This window comes from Alosa sapidissima, chromosome 9 (genome assembly GCF_018492685.1).
Source record: "Alosa sapidissima isolate fAloSap1 chromosome 9, fAloSap1.pri, whole genome shotgun sequence".
NCBI classification, from domain to species: domain Eukaryota; kingdom Metazoa; phylum Chordata; class Actinopteri; order Clupeiformes; family Clupeidae; genus Alosa; species Alosa sapidissima.
In genome coordinates this window covers 1,137,348-1,156,961 of record NC_055965.1, presented here as the reverse complement: position 1 = coordinate 1,156,961, position 19,614 = coordinate 1,137,348, and the positions used below count along the sequence as shown (strand labels likewise).

General features: G+C 41.8%; 1 long non-coding RNA gene across 1 annotated transcript; it reads right to left on the bottom strand.

The window, feature by feature from the left end:
- Positions 1-6,543: 6,543 nt before the first annotated feature.
- Positions 6,544-7,694, bottom strand: LOC121719293. Its single transcript, XR_006034226.1, has 3 exons — positions 7,558-7,694; positions 6,930-7,025; positions 6,544-6,672 (listed from the first exon to the last, which is right to left on the bottom strand). It is a non-coding gene; the product is annotated as an uncharacterized LOC121719293 (long non-coding RNA).
- Between the last annotated feature and the right edge of the window lie 11,920 nt (positions 7,695-19,614).

The window sequence follows — 19,614 nt, the reverse complement described above, 5'->3', positions numbered from 1 at the left end:
GGTGTTAGTGCAATGGGTCTGTAGTCATTGAGACTACTGATGGTGGTGGACTTAGGAACGGGGTCTATTGTTGCCGATTTCAGGCAGTGTGGGACGGTGGCTTGAGACAAGGAGAGGGTGAATAATTCAGTGAACACAGTAGACAGCTGGTCAGTGCAGGCCTTGAGCACCTTTCCAGGAATTTCTTCAGGGCCTGCCTTTTCTCTGGTTCACTGCCCTGAACACCCTGTAAACTTGATGTTCCTGAAGGGTGAGTGTGTGAGGGCTGAGTTCTGAGGGGGGAGGGGTCAAGGGTGTATGTGTGGTGGTGATGTTTGTAAGTAAGTATAAGTATGTATACTCTTTTGATCCCGTGGGGGAAATTTGGTCTCTGCATTTATCCCAATCCGTGAATTATAAGTATATATACTTTTTTGATCCCGTGAGGGAAATTTGGTCTCTGCATTTAACCCAATCGGTGAATTAGTGAAACACAAACAGCACACACTGAACACACAGTGAGGTGAAGCACACACTAATCCCGGCGCAGTGAGCTGCCTGCTTCAACGGCGGCGCTCAGAGAGCAGTGAAGGGTTAGGTGCCTTGCTCAAGGTAATAGGTACAATAATATTTGTATATGCGCAGAGGGGGATCCACAAATATTTCTTGATTTGCATGTGTGTTTTGATATCTTCAAATAAAAAAATCATATTTGTAACTCGTATATTGATTTTTACAAATATAGATGTGCATTTGTAAATAAAATGCCATTTGTAAAACCGAAAATTTCATTTGTGAAATGTGATTCTGCATGTGGATCACCAGCACACACATTCTTCGCTTTCCAAAGTTACGTGTTTTTGAGACGTTCTTCACATGAAAGTCGGTATCCAAATCGAAAGTCGGTATCCAAAGTCGAAATCCAGTAGATGGCGACATCCACAAATATTTCTTGACTTGCATTCGTGTTTTGACATCCACAAATAAAAAAAATCATATTTGTAACTTGTAAATTGGTTTTCACAATTGTAGATGTGTATTTGTAAATTAAATGGCATTTGTAAAACTGAAAATTGCCTTTGTGAAATCTAATTTTGCATTTGTGGATCACCAGCACACACAGTTTTCGTTTTCTTATTTGTGGATCAGCATTTGTGGATCACGTATTTTTGAGACAAACTTTGCGCAGAGAAGCCACCCAGATCCACAAGTAGCCTGCTGACACTTTTTAATCCAGTAGATGGCAGTGTTGTTCTATGGGACTCATAACCAAAGATTCTTTGCTCATAACACACTGAGTTTACGAACATTGTTCTTAAATCTAACAAGTTATGCCTTTTACAACAAGCTTTTTGATGGAAAAGTGGTGTTTCATTTCCATAATCTTTGTTAAACGCATAAAACCGTCAGTTTGCAAGCGAAATCAAGAATTACGATCTTTATTTCTAGTGCTAACCAGTGGGCCACGGCTGCCCACTAACAATTAGTGAAACACACTCAGCACACAGTGAACACACAGTGAGGTGAAGCACACACTAATCCTGGGCCCGGCGCAGTGAGCTGCCTTGCTCAAGGGCACTTCAGCTGTTCCTACTGGTCGGGGTTTGAACCGGCAACCCTCCGGTTACAAGTCCAAAGCACTAACCAGTAGGCCACGGCTGTATTTATTTTCTCGAAGCGAGCAAAGAAGTGGTTAATCTCTTCTGCTAGTGAGAAGCCTATTTCTGTGTTTGTCCCGTTGCCTTTGTAGTTTGTGATGTGTTTCAGCCCCTTCCATACCTGCCTTGGGTTGTTGTCTGCGAGGTGATCAGACAGCTTGTTTGCATAGTCCAGTTCAGCCTCTCTGATGCCCTTTTTGAGGTCTGCCCTTGCACTGCTGTACATGGCCCGGTCCCCAGATTTGTTAGCAGTTACGTGCATTTAGCAGTGACTGGACCTTACCCGTCCAAGGTTTGCGGTTGGGGTAAATCCGGACTCGCTTTTTCGTGGTGACGGTGTCCATGCAGTGCGTGATATAATCAAGCACTGCCTCTGTGTGAGTCTGTAGGTCCTCATGCTCAAAAACACTCTACTCTACTGGTGAAACAGTCCTGCAGCTGAGCCAGAGCTTCATCAGACAAGGTGTTAATGGTTCTGGTGGTGGGCTTTGCACTTTCCCTGAGTGGTGTGTATGCCAGGATGAGGAGTAAAGAGATGGTCTGACATGTCCAGGTGGGGGAGGGGTACGGATCTGTAGGCTTGCTTAATGTTTGTGTAAACATGATCAAAGGTGTTGTTTCCTCTCGTGAGGCATTTAACGTGTTTAACAAATTTAGGCAGCACAGTCCTTAAACAAGCTTTGTTAAAATCCCCTGCGATGATGTGTACTCCCTCTGAGTGTATCCGCTGCTGTTCAGAAATTGAGTCATGTTGGTTATTACAGTGCATGAAAATGCACTGTACTGTTCTTCCAAGGCAACAACATCAACAACTTATTATTATTCCGCTTACCACTTTTTCCGTACGCAATTTCTCTTGAACAGTTTAACTTAGAAACTTCGTTCAAACTTTAACGTAGGTCTTCAAACGGACCAAGCTGCTATGTCTTTTCAACTTTGAAACTTTTACACTTTTTAAACTATTAAAGGTGCGATTTGTAGGATTGTTACCGAACGTTCTGTTGACCAAAATCAAAACACTGGTGAACGTTCTCAAGACTACCAGACGCTAACCTCTTCTGGGTTGCCAGATGTAATGAAGACTTAGCTAACATTAGTTGACCTGCAGCTGCTTTAACGTTTCTCCAACCATGACCCAGCTACACATTACGGAAACAGTGAAAACAAAAAATACCTCTCTAAGCAACGTAACATATGTAGCTGAAGTTAGCGATGCAGATGAAGTTTAGCATAGGCTACCTGTTGTGGAGAAATATGTCCAGCTCTGCGTCAGACTTGATATTCTTCGTTTGACGAAGACGTCACCATCTCAGGAAGCTCCTCCGATGTCCACTTAATTTGTTTCTTTGGAAATTTGCCTGCCTCTTGTAGACGTTCATGACTACAACTGACAGCTGTTGACAGTTGGTCTTTGCTAATTTGGCAACCCAAATAGGAGGACGTGCTATATAGCCCATTATTAATACGCTATTCTAGAATTAATCGTTCAAAACATAAACGAAAATTCCAAGAGATTCCGCCCCGTAACTGATTTGTTTTCATGGGTTTTACGGGGTTTCACGGGTTAGAGTAATGTTGTCAAATAAGCCATTACTTCAATTCATCGTGTTTCCTCACTCTCTGACAACATATGGTGATCATTTTTGGAATGGTTACAGTTTATTTTCCATTATTTCCTACATACTGGACCTTTAAAGAAGAACTTTTTAAAAATCCCCATAGACTTAACATTGCCGATTGTGACATCATAATACGGCCGTTAAGCAATTAGAATCCTATGGCAGGTGTTCAGGCCACCTGCAGCCTCAGGCTTTAAGCATACAATCTGGGTCAATTAAGACTACACATCCTATTCAACTGTTTCCTCTACCCAAAACTGTTTCAAAATAAAAGTCCTCACTACAATAATCCACTGTTAAACAATGTAACCCATTAAACTACTGAACTTTTTGCATTCAACTTTTAAACGGTCTACTTTTAAACTATCATTAAACTATCTATCTATTAAACTAGCTGTCTATCAACAACTTTTAAACTATCTACATTCAACTTTTAAACAGTCTACTTTTAAACTATTATTAAACTATCTATTAAACTAGCTGTCTATCAACAACTTCTAACTTGTCATCAACTATGACTCCTACCCACTGTAGCTAGTTAGCATCGCTAACATTGTTAGCATTTTTAACAAAACTGCTAAAAATGATTAGCTAGGTTAGCTAAGTCACATGGTTAACATAGTTAGCTATAGCATGTTAGCATAGTTAGCATGTTAGCATTGTTAACATGCTAGTTAGCATAACTACTAAAAATGATAAGCTAGGTTAGCTAAGTCATATGGTTAACATAGTGAGCATGTTAGCATTGCTAGCATAGTTAGCATGTTTAGCAAAACTGCTAGAAAACGTTAGTTAAGTTAGCTAAGTAGCATGGTTAACATAGTTAGCATTGCTAACATAGTTAGCATGTTTAGCAAAACTGCTAGAAGACGTTAGCTAAGTAGCATGGTTAGCATTGCTAGCACTGCTATAAAACATTAGCTAAGTAGCATTGTTAGCATAGTTAAAAATCTTAGCATAACTGCTAGCAAACATTAGAGCCATTCCAACTTTCAGTTATCGTCAAATATCTACCTATACACAGCCATTAAACTATTTGAATATCAACATTCATTAAACTGCTAGAAATGTTAGCTAAGTAGTATGGTTAGCATGTTAGCATTGCTAGCACTGCTATACAACATTAGCTAAGTAGCATGGTTAGCATAGTTAAAAATCTTAGCATAACTGCTAGCAAACATTAGAGCCATTCCAACTTTCAGTTATCGTCAAATATCTACCTATACACCGCCATTAAACTATTTGAATATCAACATTCATTAAACTTCCTGTCTATCAACAACTTTTAAACTATCTACTGTCTATCAACAACTTTTAAACTATCTACATTCAGCTTTTAAACAGTCTACTTTTAAAGGGGTGATAGAATGATGATATAGGGTATTTTGTGCTGGTCCTTAAGGTCTCTGAATAGGGTGTGTAACATTGGTTGGGCTGAAAATGGCATATGTGCTGTTCTATGCGCCCTAATGCAAGCCTGGTTAAAAGCCCTAGAATGAAACGAGAGGTTTTCTTCCTTTTATGGTATGCTCATGAATATTTAGATGACCTGCGTGCTGATTGGTTGGTTTACAACGAGCGAAGCTCCGGAGCAAAGACGCAAACATGGCCGACAGCACTCACTGAAACAGCCAAGGTGGAAATACTATGGAGACATAGGTGTTGAACAGCATATTTGACCCTGAATCAGAGGAAGAATCTGAAATAAAGGAGCAACCAGTCGCCCATAGATTGGAAATGACTACTTCAGAGTGGTAAGTTTTGTCATTTACTTGAGTTTGCCACACGTAACCCAGTTAGCTAGCTGTAATACTCGCACGTTAGTGTCGTAGACTAAGCTAAACATTGTATTAGGTTCGTTTTTAGCATTGTAAGCAACAGAAGTTATTCATTTGCACACAAACAAATGTTTTACAACTTGTACCCTTGTGCAATTTTTGTCAAGATGTCCAGTTAGAAACTAGCTGAAAAGTTTGTAGCCCGTCGTGGGCAGTTCAGGCTATGCTGTAGTGAAAGGAGTGCTGCTTGCAAGGAAAGTACTCGTTTTAGTCAGTAAGTATATTCTCCTGGTGAATAGGTCATCTGATTAGGAGTTACATACATTATTGTAGTGGTAATATGCGATCTTACAACAGGACGTCCAGTTAGCTGGGCAGGAGCTCTGTGCAGTTCGTAGGCTATAACGTTATTGCTGAAGTGAAACGAGTAGCCTACTGCTCGCGTCAATGAAAATATTACGTTTGTGTCAGTAGGTCTAATGTACTCGTGTAACTACCATCCTGCTGATTAAGTCATCTGATTATCGAGATTTTTACGTTCTTTCCATGTAGTAATGTATGATCTTACAACGGGACGTCCAGTTAGCTGGGCAGGAGCTCTGTGCAGTTTGTAGCCTATGGCTGAAGTGAAACGAGGTCAACGAAAATATTACTAGGCCAATTTGTGTCAATTCAAAAACACTTATTTATCCCCAAGGGGCAATTTACATAGTAGGCTACAATGGAGTAGAGTACAATAATCAAAAATCCTATAAATATCACTGTTTAAAATACAGTAGGTACAGTCGGTGTAATGTAATCTTGTAACTATCCTGCTGACATCTGATTGAGATTATTACCTTCTTTCCCTGTAGTAGCCTAATATGTGATCTTACAACTCTGGTAACTAAAACTGGAGACATTTGCTACTTTGTGCTACCTGCTCATTCAAAATTACGAAATAACAGCAGGGAAATTATGTTTGTTTTTACAGGTTATTAAAAGAATGACCCAGGTTCCTGAGGAGCTGACCTGAATGACCATCATGGCCTCAATCCGTTGTGCCTCTATATTCTTTGCAAAATGCAATGAATATTTACAGAGCTGACCATGGCTGTTTGAGAATCAGAGGAATGGAAAGGTGAGGACAATCTGATACAAGTGTTAGCAGTTACAGTATATAAATAAAATGTTTTTAACCAATACACATTCATTATTGGTTCAGCATTTGCAAAAACACAGTTTGATCAACACCACAAAATGGTAAACTTTTTTTTTTTTTTTTTTTTAACAATCGTCCAGTGATACTCTGATGTAAAATATTAAAAAATAAATAGTAAAAAAAAATTGCTTTTCCACCCTGTTCTCGTTGCAGGCAATGAAGTGACTTGGCCTACAGGTCTTTTGTGAGCAGGAGCTGGGGTTTCCTTAGAAGAAGCGTCCGTGTCATGATCCCCTTGTGTGTGGTGCTACGCATATGGAGGGAACTTCCGGATACTTCAGGGCAGTACGTTGGATTCAGACCCCTTTTCAACTGAACCGCGTGACATGTTCAGCAACAGCATCCTCCATGGAAGGTCTGTCTAGCTGAGCACACAAGTCCTGGGGCACAGGAATCCGCTGGACGGCATCCCAATAAGGAAGAGGGTCTTTGATGATCTCGAAGAGGACAAGAAAAAGGACTTATATTGGATACTGTAATACAGTGCATTGTAGGCTGTATACTGTACAATAAACAAATTGTATGGCCCTGAACATTGTGCTTTGTTTACAGTACTGATGATGATTTTGACACCAGTAGCATCAGGTCTAAGACAGCCTGTTGTGTGTGAATCGATAAGTTCTTTTTAGTGCATATACTGTTGCACATTTTGATTTGTTGTTTGTAATAAAAACATATATTTTATTAAACTTACAAATTGTTTGGCAAGTCTGTACATAGTTTCTCCTTGGCTGTCTTCTGTTGTGGGGACTCAGCATTCTCATTGAAGTGCATGGCTGCTAGATAAAACCTAAACCAAACAACAGAAATGTTGTAACACAAGTGAAAGTCACTTTTGCATGCACACACCAAGCTGTTAACTCACAGCAAAAGCATTTGCTAATATTCTAAGCCCCGCAAGATGCCACACTTTGAGCATCTGTTTGGCATGCTGCCGTTCTTGTAATGTTCTAAAATAAGAACGTGCAAATAAATCCATTGTATCTAGACAACACTGCTTTCAACATATCGACTAGATATCATTTGAATTGATAACGTGAAGTTGTTTCCACTTCTGACGTCAAAAACGTATGTGTAATATGGGTATGGGTTATATTACAGCTTAGCAACCAAACTATCGTGTTACTCAGCTTCAGTTAGCTATCTTGCTGAGAACATAACCTGTCAGAGATCTCGACAAACATGCATAGTAAAATGTAGGTTTTATCCGAATGACACACAGGAAAATTAAATAGCCTTGCCAATGAACTAAATCACACATTCTACTTGCTAGATACACGTTAGCATGGCTAATAACTGTTTAGCGACAAAATAATACTTACAGCATGCGGTTGTGATGACCTTACGGTCGGAACAGCCCCTCGTTTCAGTAACAGCAGCTTAGCAAATCCTGCTTAACTGTACAAGGTTTTGAAAACTGCCTTCGGTGAAATGTTTTGCAAATTAATAACAGATTGTTGAACTTTGCAGGGATCTTCTTCTGGTAGAAAAACATTATCCATGCCCAGGGCTCTCAAGTTTTGAAGTTTGCAAGGAGTGAGACTTTGTTTCTCAGGGGGGAGGGGCGTGGCATTGACACAGTGTCACGCATAGACATAATATACATAGACGCCGCATCGACCGCTACTCCTTTCCTTACTAGCGCTGACGAGATTTGGAGCCGCCATCTTGGACCGGTCATCCACTCCACTCAGTGTAATCTGTTTGGCCGGTGAGATGAGCTGTCAGCGCACTTAATTAATCATATCTCACTGAATACCGAACAGATTCTCACGCGGTTTTTTTTGCTGCAAAGGTCATACATGTACCTATGATACAGGACACATGATTTAGCGTATTTTAATGGGATTATTTGGGAGTATTTAAAACTGGGAACATAATCCATGTTTGACAGCATAGACAAAACTAGTTTGATACAAGTTTAATGAGTTAAATATAGTTCACAGTTGACAGAAAAGTTCCATCAACAGCATTATTCACAGTCCACAGAAAGGTTCCATAAACATGTAAGTGAGATCAGTGCCATTCAGACATCTGAGGGGTATTCCAAGTAGGCCTATGTGGTTTAGTGACAAACTTGGGTAAATTGACTCAGAATAAGTTGTAAACCTCCCAGTAGAAAAGCTGTATGATACAGGAAACATGGTTGTGCGTATTTTAATATTCATAGTGGGCTTAACAGTAATAGAATATTCTGATATATGATATATTATAAAGTGATGACATCCAATATAAAAACTGGGAACATAACTAATCCACTTTTGACAGCATAGACAAAAACTGGTTTGATACAAGTTTTAATGAGTTAAATTTACAGAAAAAAATCCATTAACATTTTCAGTTCAGTGCCATCAAAAATAAAGTGATGAACAGACAATGGTGTGGCATAAAGGAAATGGAGTAACTGGGTTCAATATCAACAGCATTTGTTAGACAAGTTCCATAAATATTGTAAAGTGCAAGTTTGTAGGTTTGTTTCTGATCCTTAAAAAACAGACATTGGTTTGGCATAGTAAGTGTAACAGTTCATCAATTCAAGACAAAAAGGTGACTTGTCACTTGTACAGTGTCAATGGGTTCATCAACAGCATCTGTTATTTACAGTTCACAGAAAGGTTCCAGCCCCAATGAAGAGATTAAATAAAAAGGAATTAAGAAACATTTTAGAAACTGCTAAGATCAACCCGTTCATTGCAATCAGTAAAGAATCAGGGAGTGTCTTCACAGGCTCAGTGAGACAGAGTTACCGTCATGCAGTTGGTTCTATGATTTCGACAACTGGTGCATGTCATTTTGTATGTTCCCACCTTGCTAAAATTGCTTGGGTACACTTTGGCTGAGAACAAAAGTGCTTCAGACAGCAGGTGGGCAAATAAGATGGCATAGTAAACTGGGTAAACTCCATAAAAGAGGACGGAGTCAACCAGACGATGGGAAAATGGGACACAGAGTGGCGAATGCAGGTGATGAAGGTGGAGCTCATAAATCAAACATTCAGTCACAGTGTAGCAGATGCCCTGCAGTACTGCAATGAAGAGCTGCACCTTCCTCAGTTCCAGGGGGGTGAGGAGACCGTTCAGTTCATTCACAGTCTTCTTGAACAAGGCAGTTGTTCTGGAGAGGTACAAAATAATAAATAAATGAATGAAAAGGAATTTGAGAGGCATCTTATTCTTGTTAGGGTAAATGACATGTGAATAATACAGTGTTGGGCAAGCTACTTCGAAATTTTAGTGAGCTAAACTATCAGTTACTCTGCCATGAATAAAACACTACACAAAACTACCACCCAGTCAAATGTATTAGTAGCCTAACACAAACACAGCAGTAGGCTAGTTCACTACATAGGAAGCTACTTTAAATTGTGCTAATTTCACATGACAAGAAAAGTGTAGCTTGTCTGGCTAAGCTACTTGATAAATAAAGAAGTTGAGCTATTGAAAAGTTACTTTATTCAGGAAATAGTGAGGCTACCACCAACACACTTAGGCTACAAGTAGCAGCTAGCGATTGCCCAATAGGCTAGTCTGTGCCACTTGTGTAAAATTCGCCGGCCAAATCTAGTATGATTTATTTCTACAATAGCCTTCTTGTGTCAGTTGTAATCTAAGTCAGTGTTATGGAATATGACTTATCAAGTCTCAGTTCATAGCCGGGTGAACACCGAGTAAACATAGCCTAGCTAGATGGCTACGATTTTCATACAGTAATATCAAAGATTGCTCCTTCTCAGCTCTCTGGTAATATTCTATTCACAAAATACAACCAATAGTACGGTTATGTTAAATCTTACTTGTGAAAAGTAAATCCCCCGAGTATGGTCCGCCGATTTGAGAAGGAACATGCTGCACAGTGCTGTCATCTTCTGTCTTCTGCTGCAACGTAACGAGGAGTATGACCGGTCCAAGATGGCGGCCGCATTTCTTGTTTCCAGCAGCCAATGCGGCGTCTATGTATATTATGTCTATGGTGTCACGCCCCCCCCCCCCTGATCGAAGTACATGAAAGTCCTACGTCTACTTGAACTACTCGTGGCGCCACGCCCCCTCCCCCCCCCATCAACAGAGACCCACCCTCCCCATGTCCCATAGACCCAGCTTCATGAGAGAGCACAAATTCCATTATTTGAAACACACTGTTTTATTTATTCTAGAACCCTATATTAAATAATAATAACATAAACTAGAAATGCAATTCCAAGGAATTACCAGTGCATGAAAATGCTAAAGTTGTGATGTAAAATATCATGTATAGTTAAAACAGATAATACAGAGATGGTTACTACGGTGATGCTAGGATAGACATGGTGGTTGCATAGCTTAATAAAAGTTGATAGTTTAAAAGTAGACTGTTTAAAAGCTGAATGTAGATAGAAGTTTAATTTGAATGCCTGAATGTAAGGATTCAGGAAACACAATACCAGCTTTTTTGGCGAGCAGATAGGCGTAAATCACTGATCTGTTGATCTTTAACAGAGAAGGCTAGTTTTTGGCCACGTTATATTCAAATTTGACTATACAATACTCAGTGCTATACAGTGTATTATACAGTCTCTGCTCTGTTTCTATGGAAGTTCCAAAAATCAACGTTGTTCTATTAAGTGTCGTTAAACAATTAAATAGCATTCAACAGGTTGAAGCGGAGCTTTGATACCAACATTATCGATTAGTTTCAGTTTCTCTCGCGCAGACGCCTGCATTGAATGAACGCTCATACCCTACCACCACTTTATTGTATGGCTCCATGTTTAATGACATCGATAGCAGAAACGTTTGTTTTCTTTTTTTGTCGGTCCGCGGTATCTTGATTAACTGCGCAGCAAATTATCAGACGAAGCACCGGGCCTAATTTCACTCCACGACTCCGCGGACCCACATCAAAACAAAACTATTTCCTGATTGGTTGAGAAATCCTATTTTCTGATTGGCCGAAAGGTTAGTAACTGAACAGCAGCTCTGAACTGAATGAGCGCACAGACAGCAACGTTGTGTGACACGTTTGTAAAATATAGCCCTTAGAAATTTCTGTGCGGGCAAGTTAATAATTTTTTTTCGGAGTGAGAAATGCCATGTGTGGCGTGTGAGCGTGTGAAGTCATTGAAATGCGTGTGTCTGTCCATGCCCCTCGAACTTTTGAATCCTTGGGAAGACTATGGAAAGTCTCAGCTTTCTTTGTAGCCTAAGTTTCAACCTGGAACACTGCATTTACGACCGTGGCTCATTTTCGATATCCTTGAAGAACTGTCTGCTTTATAATTTCTGTGGAAGTAAATGAGCAGGCAGCTAAACTAATGTTTGTCTCATCTTCGCTCTCCATTCACGTTCCTGGGCTCAGAGCACCAGTGGGCTGGTCTGTATGTAAATTTTGAGGCGTGACAAATGTACAGGCCAGAGCCAAATAAGGTACCACCTGCGAGTTTGCGTAAACTCGCAGCTTCGTTTGGATTCGCCCGTTTTATGGCGGGAGTTTCGAATTGTGAGATTTGCATAGTAAGGAGGTGTCGGTGGGGTTTTGAAGTCCTCTGTATGTCCATTTCACCCACTGAACTATCAATATTCATCTATGACAAAGTAAACTCGGTTTTGCATTCTATGACCCCTTTAAACTATCAACTTTTATTAAGCTATGCAACCACCATGGCTATCCTAGCATCACCGTAGTAACCATCTCTGTATTATCTGTTTTAACTATACATGATATTTTACATCACAACACTACAGCACTACAGACCTTTCGCGAAGTCCCGCCCCCCTTAGTTACTGTTGCCAGAGTTAACTAGAACTTCAATGGCTCAATGGCAGCTGTAAGCCTCTTTGTAAAAGTTACAACCCAAGAGACTCTTTTACAGAGCCACGGACCTGATTTCATTTAGAATCCGTTGAACAACTCTAGTATGACGTATGACATGTATAAAGGAGACACATGTATAAAAATGAATAGCTTATCTAGGTTTATCTAGGTCACTGATATTAATAGCTAGCTGTGCTAGATAGACTTGTATGCATATTACAAGGGCACCAGGTCATGTCATGTAAGGAACATGGTACTGCAAATGAACGGAAACATAGCAGAGCGACTTCAACTTTATTAATTTATGGTGAACTACTGTGCACAGCCCCATGCTTTTCTGACGAGGCGATGCTAGCACGTTAGCAGCGGTTAGCTAACTATCCTAACGTTAGTTATCTACGAGTCTCCTCTAAGTGACAATCATATTATACACAATGCTGGCAGTGCTGATAACAATAAACGACCTTGTTTATCTTACTTACATTGAGTTAACTGTTTGGCTTAATCCATAGATGTATTGGAGCACTGTTTCATTGTGGTTTGGAGTAACCCTTTGTAGTGATGTAGTACTCGAGTCCGGTCTCGGACTCGAGTCCGGTCTCGAGACCAATTTCTGCTTTCTCGGTCTCGTCTCGGACTCGTTCCTTCAAAGACTCGGTCTTGACTCGGTCTCGGACCACAGTGGGAGGAGAAGGACTCGTAATTTCAGACCGAGTCCTCGAGACCAACGCATTTTTTATGTTCATATAAAAAACAGACAACACATAACAACAATAATAATAAAATGCAATGTTGACCGTCATTATTTGAAAATGACATCCCATGGTGCAATGCAAAGATACTGCCATCAGAGCCGTTTATTTATCTCTATGGCTCTGCTGCCGGTGAGTGTCTGTAGGTCAGCATAGTCCATATTAAGACGTTAAGACTGCTCCTCTAAACAATTCCCAATCTAGCTTAGTCTGTAGGCCTAACTGTTGATTATTAACTGGGGTGATATTAAATTATGAATATTAAAACTGAAATTTTTTTATGGTCTTGGTCTCGAATCGGTCTCGACTCCTAAAGGACTCGGTCTCGACTCGGACTTGCTTCTTCAAAGACTCGGTCTTGACTCGGACTCGACTGTATTTGAAAACCAACAGACTCGGTCTCGACCCTTCAAAGACTCGGTCTTGACTCGGACTCGGCATAGGTGGTCTCGTCCCCATCACTAACCCTTTGCTTAAAATAGGAGAGAGCTGGGAGGAGATAATTTAATCTAATTTAACATAATTACAAAAAAACATAATCAAGATTGAAAGCCAATTTCAATTCAATTTATTGTGCTTATAGAGCGCCAAAACATTACACATGTATGTGGCGCTTTACAGAATGCAGGCAATCAGAGAAAAAAAAGAAAAGAAAGGAAGAAAAGAAAGAAAGAAGGCCCATGGTTAACAGGGGCGAGGAAAAACTCCCTAGAATTGGAGATACATATAGGAAGAAACCTCGAGCAGATCCACGACTCAACCTGACCCATCTGCCTATGGTCAATACAGGACAGTAAGGTCTGTATACATGACAAATGATGATAGTCAGGTGTAGAGAATAGGACATGGTGTGAAAGTTACAAGAGGTGGGATGATTACGTATCCGGTATGATAATGCATTAATCCTGATTTTGTGACAGAAAGTTCAAATAGTTCAGTGTTTGAATTGTCCAGGGGAAGGGAGTTGTCAAGGGGCATGTGGTGGGTCGGCAGACGGGCCAGGAATCCGGGCAGAGTTGTCATAGGCAGGTGATGGGTCGCTAGGCTGTACGGGCCAGGAATCCAGATAGGGGGACAGTAATAGGGCAGTCGAGGATGGGACTTCAGGTGAGATGGGTGAGAGGAGGGCCAAGCACACGGATGGTTGATGACTGGTGATGATATACCTCACAAGTGAGGTACAGTAAGGGGGAAGAAAGAGAGATGTAGAGTGGGTTAGTATTACATCAAAATGGTTAATGTCAATAAGTAATCAGTGGGACTATATATTGTTACAGTATACCAGACTTTGGACTTTTGTGTTGTAGCCTATATTGTTTATTTTCTGTTGTGGATAACCGGCACGGCGGGTGTGTATTTGTGTTGTTGTTGGATGCACGTCTATTTTTGATTGATTTGGTAAGGAGTAAAGACGTGTGGCTTGAAACCTTGGTTATTGTCTTTATTTTTAATATTATTTGATATGGCTGGCGATAGCTTTGTTTAATTATTATTTAGTGGCAGGATTGATAGGCCTGCCTGGCGCCTGAACTTGCTTTTTCTTAGTGCCCGACTTAGCGCCATTACAGAATTGGCGCCTGAACAGGGACTAACGAGACTGATTAATGAACTGAACTTTCAACGGAACTCTGTTTCCTCGTCTCGCTTGTTGCGAGCACCTGCATACACCCTCATTCACATATACTCGTCCACACCTGAGCGCCTGCACACACTTGCGTCACATACATTCACATGAATGAACTCTGTGCTCTGGACGCTTCTGGAATTGTGGGGGCACTTATGTAAAAAAAAAAAAAGACAAAATACTGTTGAATTGAGCTGTGCATCCTCTGCTATGCTATGTTGAATTGTTTATTCATGCTGTGCATTCTATGTTGTACTGCTATGCTGTGTGATGTGCTGGTTTTGCTATTTTGATGTGTTGCAATGTTATGTATTTAAACTGTTTATTGATGTGCTGAAATGCATAGTCAGGTCTGTGTTAACTTATTGTTGCCACACTGCTGAAATTTCTTGTGCCTATTGCTTAAGCATTTGCATATTGGGTTTATCTGCCCTTTTGTGGGTTGTTGATTTTCAAGTGGGCACCTTTTTTTTTCACTACACACACAAACACAACACCTGACACAAACATACCACACAACAACATTCTACTTCAGTTTTATTAACACAACATTTCATAACACACAACAAAACTTGCAGTGCATGGTGCACAGTAGACCGCAGCAATGGCAGACTCAGAGAACCGGGAAATGGCAGAACAGGAAAATCAACCCGAAGTTACTATGTCTCTACCAACACAAATCACGTCACTCCTTGACATACAGACCCCTCAAGTTACTCACCAAGTGCACCTTCAGCTCTCTAGTACCACTGTTGCTGGAGACCATCTACCTACAGCATCCCCTATGTTGGCCGATGAGCCGTCCAATCTGTACCCCGATGCACCCCCATCGAATCTCCATTGAATGCACTCTTAAACCCCTCTTTATCATGGTTCTACAATATGTCACTGCAGCAAGACTTACCATTGGAGCTTCCAACGCCAGCGGGCACTGGCGTTAAAAACCCCTGACCACTGGGACTTGCTCTTTGAAAAAGTGAAAAACCAAGAGTCTCAAATGAGTGAACTGTCCAAACAAGTGTTGAGGACTAGTGGCCCCTGCACGGGCCTATTATCTGGGCCCGAGCCCGGCCCTGGCCCGAGGGGGTGGAGCGCCAGCCCGGCCCAGTCCGACAGGTTTTCAGAATTCTCAGGCCCGAACCCGTATCAAGCCCGACTTTTTTTTTTTTTTTTAACCTCCCAATAACAATGTTTTAGCGTGATAGAACGCTATATTCATTGGGTGCGTTCGTAAATGTAATCTGCCGCTCTGAAAATGGGATAACGCTCTGCAGTTAGAAAAAAACAGCATTCTATTTTTCTGTGAATAAACAAACGTTTCTGACAGATCAAAGTGGACATAAAAGAGCATGTTAAAATATGGGCTCATGTTTCGAACAGCAGCTTGAGAACTAGTAGTGGAGTTGTTTAAATGATTATTTCGTTTTTTTTAAATGAGCGCACAGCAAATCCAAACATAAGGTAGGCTACAAAAACCAACAAAACGCTTAAACCTTATTACAGTGTTTATTAGTAGGCTAAACGTAGCAAAAGCCTATCAATATTTTTCTTCTTAATAAAGACAACAACTCTTGCCTGGGTGTCCGCCACATGACCGTTCAAAATGTCTCTGGAGATGTGATGAACCTGTTTTTTTGCTGTCATATGACAGAACAGCTTTGCATAAAACACACTGAACAAACCCGGTTGGCTCATCTTGAAGGGTTGCAATAAGATGAAACTTAGTCCAGAACGGAGCTTTTCCCTTGGTGTTGTTCACTCTCTTCAATTCGCCATTTTCAATCTTTTTCTTTATGTCGTTCTCCATGTTTGTGGTGGGAGTCGGGAAGTTGCGCGAATCGGATGTGTAAGTGTAGGCCTACAGAAGGGAGGTGCAGGGCAGAGCAGCTGCTGCTGCGTTCAAGTGTTTCCATTTAAACACAAAATAGTTCTTTAATTAGCAGTTTTTTTTTTTTAAAAGAAATGAATTCAATTGAAAAATAAAAGTGCCCGAGCCCGGCCCGTGTCCGAGGTAATTATACGGTCATCGGCTCGAAGCCCGGTCCTCGGGCTGTCGGGCCCCTAGGGCTCAAGTGCAGGGCTCTATTGAGGAGTCGTTTTCACCTGGAAGGAAGACTGCAGAATATGTTTGACAATGCACAAATGCAATTCACCAAAGTCAATGCAACACTTGCTGACACTAAACAAAAAACAGAGAGTGAATGGGATAACTTGCTAAAGGGCATGAAAACCATAATCACAGAGGAAATCAAAAGTCAAAATGCTACACAACTTTCTGAAATCCGATTCATGGTTGAACAGTTGCAAATGGAGGTACAGCAGGAGATCTCGTCCCAGAGAAGAACATTTGCAGCAGATTGCACACACCTGTCACAAAACATGGACACTTGTGTTAGACTCACCAACCAACTGAGCACCACATTAGCACATCTACCCACACATATCACAAAAGAATACAACATACTTACCAATAAGATACAGGAGCTTGAAAAAAGGATGGAGCAACATCTTTTAACCGCTTCTCCACTTACCAAGCTGCCAGTCATGCACTCTGCAGCAACAGCCACTCCAGCTTCACTGCCAGTCTCCATGGCCACCGTTCCACCTACTGGAGTTAAGTCTGACCATCTGAAAGTCCTGAAACTGTCATTCCCTACTTTTGGTAAAACAAATGATCCAGACCCTGTTCTCTACCTCTCCAAGTGTCGGGACTTCTTAGCCATACACCCTCTAACAGACACAGAGATTCTGGCAGCCTTCAGATCCGCTCTGCACAGCACAGCTAGAGACTGGTGAGAGATCGCCATGACCGAGGTCCTTACATGGGCCCAGTTTTTAAAAAAAAACGTTTCTGACTGCCTTCTTGTCCGACGACTATGAGGAAGAACTCACAGACCGTGTGCGAAACCGCAAAAAAAAAGTGAATGAGTCCATCCGTGACTTCTCTTTCTCATATCGTGCCCTGTGTAAACAATGGAAACCCACCATCACTGAGGCAGAAATCGTTAAAATGATTCTGAAGAACATAAAACCACAGCTGGCTACCTACTTACATGGTCGTTCCCAAAATGTTAAGGAGCTGGTCAGACTAGGTCATCAGCTGGAAAAAGACCTAGAACAACTGTCGCGGCCCTTTAACAGGACTATAGGCCAATGAACTCCCCCCAGACTCACAAACCACAGAAATTTGAAAAGGCAACACTTTTATTATTAACAGGCACTAAATTCATAAACAGAGTTCTCTGCCACTGATCTTAAAATGCTCTAACAAGGAAAACTACATAGGGTGGTGGGACAGGCATGGACAATGGTAACTAAGTTACACAAATAGCAAAAACATATTTTAAAAGGTTAACCGCCAAGTGAATAATAGTTCAAGTTGCACACTAAATGTATCACACATAAACCAACACACTCATGGGCCAATAAAAGTGACGCAAGCACAAACCGCACACCACTCAGGTTACACTACGACACACTCCTTGTCCAGCTCACCCACAGTGCTTCCTGTCCAGCATTAGGTAGCAGCAGAATCCGGACGGACAGACAGACAAACAGATAACAGAAGAAATGTCCACTGGTCAGCTTCCCCTGCCGACCAGAAAAAAAAAGAAAAACAAATAGGCCTACTAATAATCCAATCGGGAGATCATGGAAATCCAGCCGAGGCCAATGCCGGAGTGGATCCTGCTCCGGATTGGTGTAGACGTCATAAGTCCCTCCCCTTGACCAATCGCCTCGCTCCCAGCCGCTGTGAGTCTCAGACACTCGTGGTCTCCCAGGCAGGTAAACACGGAAGCGGTAGGCTAAGGCAAAAAGTGCTGTCAACAATCTGTGGGCTCATAGGCCTACAACACACCATCTCAGGGCTAGATTAGGCTACAGAAATACAACTTCCCTCAACGGAATACTTGCGTGCGTTGAGGTGAAGAGCCTCCTTCATTCTCTCTCTCTTCCTCCCTCCAACTCGTAGCCGCGCTGCTCCGCTCCTGCACTGTAAACAGCCAACAACGCTCATCAGCTGAGCTGCCCCAGCTGAGCCGCCTTCCATGGGGTCTCCTCTCACCTCACACACGTTCACCTAATATCCCCATTGCTCAGGTGGAAGCAATCGGTTAATCAACCAATGCCTTATAGCTTCCCATTTCCCACAGGTGTCCACAATCTCTGTCCATTACACAAATCACCCCAGCCATTGTCCCACAGGCATGCACATTGTTCATTTCAAGTAAATGCATCAAACAGCACATGTCAACTACCCCAGTCCTTGCAAATATTACAGTCTTCATAATTAATCACATAATTCCATAAAAACAGCCTATTCACATGGTACACACGACACAACAATCTCTGAATGAAACTTAACACAACACTCGAGACAAGAACACACAGAGGGGAAACACTCCCAAACATACTGACACAGACACACTGATTACCTGCTGGTGCTGCAAAGGGCAACACCTCCCTGGTTCTTGCCCACAATACCAAGCCTCTGGAGGCTGCCAAAACACACACCATCCCAAGAACAATCCTCGACCACCCAAGCCGGCACAGCAGAGCAATGGAAGCATCAGCCTCACAGTCTCACATACAGAAAACGTAATGGCAGGAAACTCCTTCAATATCCCACGACAACTGGTAGTCACCATCAATGTTGGGCCGTGGAATGGCAGAGCTATTGTGGACACAGGGGCTAGCTACACGCTCATCCATGAAGTGGTCTGGAAGGCTCTCAAACGGCCCAAGGAAGATTTGAAGTCTTGGATTAGTGGACCGCTCTTCCTGGCCAATGGCAAGAGTGAAACACCCCTAGGCAAAGTCGAAGTGACCGTCAATCTAGGTGAAGTTGCATGCACTTACGATGTGGCAGTCCTAACCCCAAAAGCTCTGGCCTACAAAGTGGTGCTTGGACTTGACTACTTGGTCCACAGCGGCTTGCAGATCCACGCAGCTGACTATCAGTACAGTTTCAAAGGAAGACCCGAGAGATACCTGTTCCAGCAGAATGATGCACACACCACACTACACAATACACCACACACGACTACCCTTATGTCTTGCATACCTCCTCCTTATACCAGTAGAGCCGGTGAAGCTTACTGCTCAGGATTACATTGATCTTGCAGTCGAGGATGCTGAGGTGGAAAACTGGGAGAAGGCTGGTCTAAGACAACTACTGGAATCGAAGCCAGATCTATGCAGTCTAAAACCAG